This window comes from Pseudochaenichthys georgianus, unplaced genomic scaffold, assembly GCF_902827115.2.
Source record: "Pseudochaenichthys georgianus unplaced genomic scaffold, fPseGeo1.2 scaffold_1362_arrow_ctg1, whole genome shotgun sequence".
Taxonomy (NCBI): Eukaryota; Metazoa; Chordata; class Actinopteri; order Perciformes; family Channichthyidae; genus Pseudochaenichthys; species Pseudochaenichthys georgianus.
The window spans coordinates 6,881-12,740 of record NW_027262239.1 but is presented as its reverse complement, the minus strand read 5'-3'; the positions used below and the strand labels follow the sequence as shown (position 1 = coordinate 12,740).

Here is a 5,860-nt window from a genome sequence, read left to right as displayed (position 1 = left end):
AGGCGAACACAGAGAAAAGCAATACTAACATTTATATTGAGAAACTTCGTACATGGTTGTAAAAACGATGGATTGTTGAAAATGAAAGCGACTACCGAGTGGATACACTGACAAGCATTATTGGCTGTTTTATTTGGTTTGTGACACCGTTTTTAAAAGCAAACACCCCTACGTCAGTGGTATGATCCAAACAACAGAGTCAGATGATTCCCTGACTCAGTCTGGAGGAACGTCTTACTGACAGCAATAAAAACAGGTCGTTTTGTTCGTTGTTTAGCTGATATTTCGACACTAAGACGGTCACAAGATGTCGTGTGGAAAGGAAATGATGTGAGGAGGGTTTTCTCATGTTCCAACTGAGGCCGACGAAAAAATCCAGACGATCTGTGATGGGGTAAGTACAATAAACAGAGAAAGGGCCTATGGAGAACCGCAGTGACGCGTCGTAAAACCCGGAAGTAAACTTCTTCCGGTTCCTTAGTGAAAAACGCAATGCAAATTTTCCATAGGATTTTGGAAAATAGCTCGAAATAAGGTCTGTGGTCGACACACATTTAAGAGAGGGATCACGTTTTGTTCAGCCGAATAATCTCCACATGTCTAACCTACTTTTATAATTTTTGAATCATAAATCTAGTCGCCAAAAGCGAAATGCTAACGTTATGCTATAAACGAACTACAAGCCAGTACTGCATCAGGGTCGCACGACTTCAACGTCACGCCAACTTAAGATCGTTTCAACTGATTCGCACTGAAACTGCACTTTGAACACTTTAAATATATTAACATTTTAAACTGTATACCCCGGTTATCTAGGCCCGTTTTGTTTAATGTATACCCCGTTTACCTAGGCCCTTTTTGTTTTGTTTTATGTATACATGTTACACTGTGGGAAACGATATTTCGATATTTCTGGATGACATGTAGAATTTGACAATAAAGCTGACTTTGACTTTCGCGTGCTTGCATATTTTAACAACGCTTTTCATTTTAGCCACACTGAATTTAACTAGAAGTCATGGCTGTGTCAATTACCTGTCTGATATAGTTTTACAAAGATGACAAGAAGAGTGTAGATAGAGGAGAGAACCACTACAAGTCAGGACACGTGAAACCGTGCAGCCTAGATGAAGATGTGCTTACCGGTGTTGTCAGGGCTAGCATGAGGGACAAGGATTATAGAGTGTCGGTGAGTAGTGATAGCAAGAGTACCGTTAACCTAGAGTTAATTTATTCACCTTAATTCCCATCAACAAATCCATTTTATGTGTCACATGAAATCTTTATTAGGCAAGGCAAGTTTATTTATATAGCACTTTTCAACACAAGGCGATTCAAAGTGCTTTACAAAAAATGAAAGACATTAAGAAAATGGTAATACTAATAAAATAAACATTAAAAGAAGAAATACATGGATAAAAGTTACAGTGCAGTTTAAGATGTGAATAGTTCAATTAAAAGCAGCGACAAAAAGAAAAGTCTTTAGTCTGGATTTGAAAGTAGTCAGAGTTGCAGCGGACCTGCAGGTTTCTGGGAGTTTGTTCCAGATATCTGGAGCATAATAACTGAACGCTGCTTCTCCATGTTTAGTTCTGACTCTGGGGACAGAAAGCTGACCAGTCCCTGAAGACCTGAGAGATCTGGATGGTTCATCATTTAGCAGATCAGAAATGTATTTTGGGCCTAAACCATTCAGTGCTTTATAAACCAGCAGCAATATTTTGAATCTATTCTTTGACACACAGGAAGCCAGTGTAAAGACTTCAGAACAGGAGTGATGTGATCCACTTTCTTAGTGTTAGTGAGGACTCGAGCAGCGGCGTTCTGAATCAGCTGCAGCTTTCTAATAGATGTTTTAGTGAGACCTGTGAAGACACCATTGCAGTAGTCCAGTCTACTGAAGATAAAGGCATGGACAAGTTTTTCCAAATCCTGCTGTGACATTATGGTGATGGAGACGGGGGAGATGGTGCGCGTCTCTGCGGTGATTTTGGTGGGCGTCGTTGAGGAGCGGGGGTAAAGGACATGCTGCCAGCCCTGCGTATCGCCTTAGTTTGGTCTTTGAACTCCAGGAAGGAATCGGTGCCAACCCTCTGTATCTCCTTCGTGTGTTCAGCGATCTCCAGGAGGGTGGGCGAGGGTGAACGGAGAGTAGAGAGAGCTGTGGGGTGAAGGAAGAGTATCCTCAGAGGTGATAGGGGGGGTGAAGGGCGGTGGAGACTCCTCCATTTGTCTCCCATAATCAAGACTTTCCTCAGGCGGGTGCAGTGATACTTCTTCAGGGTTTTCTGCGCGATGTGTTGTGTCTTTCTCCTGTCCTTGGCAGAGGGAACAGATTGATGACGTAGGCAGTTGAATATGTTAGGAGTTAAATTGTTTATCTCTGACTTGTTCAGGCAAACTCCATTTGCCTTGAAAAGATGTCTGCGATGCCAGAAAAAGTTTAAATTGTCAATAAAATGGACAGAATGGTCAGTACAGGCAGTTGAAAGCCAGGTGTTCAGTGCAAACAGTCTGCTGAATCTCTCCACTCCTCTTCTGACTGGCGGTAGAGGGCCACTGATGAACACCTCTGCATTTAGAGAGCTGGCAGTTTCCAACACACATTTAAAGTCTTCTTTCAGCACTTCTGACTGTTGTTTCATAACATCATTTGTTCCAGTCAGATGTTCTGCCCCAATATGCAGGATCTTCTCAGCCAAGTCAGAGACTGTATCCTTGGGAAAACAGAGTACTTTGGTGTTGTTCTTACTACACAGACCTTTTACATCTCTTACAGCAGAGTCACCCACAATCAGAGTTTCAGGCCCAGTCGTTAGCTTTCCTCTAGCCTTTTACTTTTGGAGCAGCTATTGGTCCTTACCCTGCTGTGTGAAGAGGACGGGTTATCCAGGTCACCAGATCTCCGGTTCTGTGTCAGCGGAGAGCGTATCTGTTCTGGATTGGCACACTCTGTGGTTTAGATGGTGACAGATCCCTCGCCATGAAACACGGTGTTGTCCTAATTCAATGGGAAATCGTCCAAACAGCACCAGACTTCCTATGATGGCTAATGGTCCGGCCCTCAACACCTCAATATGACAATAGTGCGTTTTCCTCAAAAGCTGTTGCCATGGCAACACACCCCTCGCCGTTAAGCACGATATTGCTATAAGTCCTGTGTAAATGGTCAAAAACTGTTCAAATGTCACATGTGTGTTAACGGTACAGCCCTCAAGACACATATGTGTCCATTTTGAGATTTCGTCAAATGTCGTTGCTATGGTAACAAAATGGTCGCCGTGAAATACGGTTTTCTCATAACTCCAGTTATCATGCTCCAAAAGGCACTGAACTTCACAGGTTTGATAACGATGCAGCCCTCAACACAACTAAGCATATTATGGGGTGTCATCAAATGCCGTTGCCATGGCGACAGATCACCCGCCATCAAACACAATGTTTGTGTTACTGCTGTAACTCAAAAAAATTCCCACGTTTGCCAACGGCCGAGTCCTCGAGACACCTAGACACACACGTCGACGTGCGGACAACAGCCTGCGGAACGTCGAAGACCCGCTCAACGCTGCTTGCAGCTTTAATTATAATAGTTTTGGGAAATGTTTGTGTTGCAGCAGCATAACAAGAAAAACAAAATATAAGTTATTATATATACAAAAGTATGTGATGGATGGAATTTTAAATTGAATATAAATGTAAAATGTACATGTGATTTGATGTCCAAGAGAAGCTATGGAGCAGAGAGTTCTCTGCCAGCCAGAGGTGATTTGTTATTATATATGTCAAACTGATTTCCCTGACTACAATCTTTAGTCACATGGTGAAATGTTATGCTGCTTGTACTAATTAGACTTATCATATAAGCCACACAGGTTTTAATAGGATGTATTCATTATCTTTACTTATGTTGCGGTCTTTTCAGCAGTGCCATCTCTAAAACGGCGATACACTACCCATCATTTACATTTCACCGTGACATGGACAACAATGTAACGTCAGCTTACCTAATAGCACGAATCCAGACTCTCCTTTGGAAAACATTGGCCGGGAAACGATAGAACGAGCACGTTTCATGCGAAGACCTGTGGCTGCAACCCGGAGCAAAGCAACAAACCATTGCGTAGCTAACTAGTAGCACTAGTTTTAGCTAACGTTGGCTAACGAAACGAATTGCCGAGTAAACTTGGAAAACACTGGTAATTAATTATTCTATAATTTGTAAAACTACGGTGTTAAAAACGACAATTTCAAAAATACAGATTCTAATTGTCAGATATAGATAACATTGATTTGAGTTTCATCTTCCCTCAGGTAAAGGCCGCTGCTGAGGAGAAAGCAGGCAAGAAATATGAGGTTTTCAAAGCCAAGAGCTACACCGCTCAGGTTGTGGCTGGGACCAACTACTTCATCAAGGTAATTATCATTTACAAAGAAAACATTATTGCCCGGAAACCACTTTTACTTAGTAGCAAACATCAAGTGAGATTAAAGCGATCATAAACAGAGGTGGGAGAAATACTCAGATCTTGTACTTAAGTGAAAGTGGAAGTACCAGCGTGTATACATACTCTGTTACAAGTAAAAGTCCTGCATTCAAAATGTACAGAAGTATAGTTAAATTACCAAAAGTAGTCATTGTGCAGATTGGCCCATTTCAGAATAATATATATATATGATATGTTTTATAATGATTGATCATGAAAGTGTTCTCAAAGCTGGTGAAGGTGCAGCTAGTCTGAATGACTTTGTAGACTGCAGGGTAGCTGGTGGATTCACTCCAGGTGGAACTAAAGTCTGATTTAACACTTGATTATATTTCACATCATTCATCCACATCTGTGAAGTAACTAAAGGTATTAAATACATGTAGTGGAGTAAAAGTACACCATTAACCTCTGAATTGTAGTGGAGTAGAAGTACAAAGTAGCATAGAATGGAAATACTCAAGGAATGTACAAGTACCTCACAATTGTTTAAGTAGTACTTGAGTAAATGTACTTAGTCAGTCAATCTTTGATTTAGACGATTTAGCTGTGAGTTTCTCCAACCTACGAGATAGAAAGAGATGAATATCAGGATTGTTGTACAGCTGGTTCTTGTGCCTCCTTTTTGCCAAGATCTCATAACGTTCTACTTTCACTTTCTTGCAGGTCCATGTTGGAGAAGAGGATCACGTTCACCTGCGTGTTTGGGCACAGCTCCCACATCAGGGATCAGGGACAGAACTGATTGCCATTCAGCAAGGAAAGAGCCACTGCGACCCGATTGAGTACTTCTAATAAGATCCTAAATAAAACAACGCATCAGTGCCTACGGCTGCTCTTATCACAGTTATAATCAAATCCTGGCTTAGTCTATAAAACAATGCAGTTCCCATTCCTCACTTTTTTTAATCTTAATACTGTATTAATCAGGATACATGCAACTATTTTGTATAAAGTGAATTAATAAATGAACCAGATTCTTTTCTGAAATGTGAAGTGTTGTCTTTCTTTCTGTGGGATCTGAATTGTGAAATCGCTGCGGGGTCCAAGGTGTGTCTCCGACTCTCAGGTATTGTGAATTAAAAAGGGTTGGGCAAAGACACAATGAAAACAAACTGCAGGCCATTCGTTACTGGATGATCATGTTTATCATTTTAAATCAGTTTGACAAACATCAGATTTATTCACTATCTGTGTGTCCTGATGATTTTGCATTCATACTTTAAGAAGATTGCCTTTTTATTGGGATGTACTGCCAGTATAATGGTGTCAGTGTACACTGTGTATTATTAAGTCCTCCAACTCAGACGACCAAATGGGCCGATTGTTCAGGCCCTTATTACGACCAAATATGTCGTTTGTTCAAGCGCTTAATA

At 41.1% G+C, this 5,860-nt stretch overlaps 1 pseudogene; it reads left to right on the top strand.

Moving 5' to 3' along the window:
* The first annotated feature begins 222 nt into the window (after positions 1-222).
* LOC117440980 (cystatin-B-like) lies at positions 223-5,474 on the top strand (annotated as a pseudogene).
* The last annotated feature ends 386 nt before the right edge of the window (positions 5,475-5,860 follow it).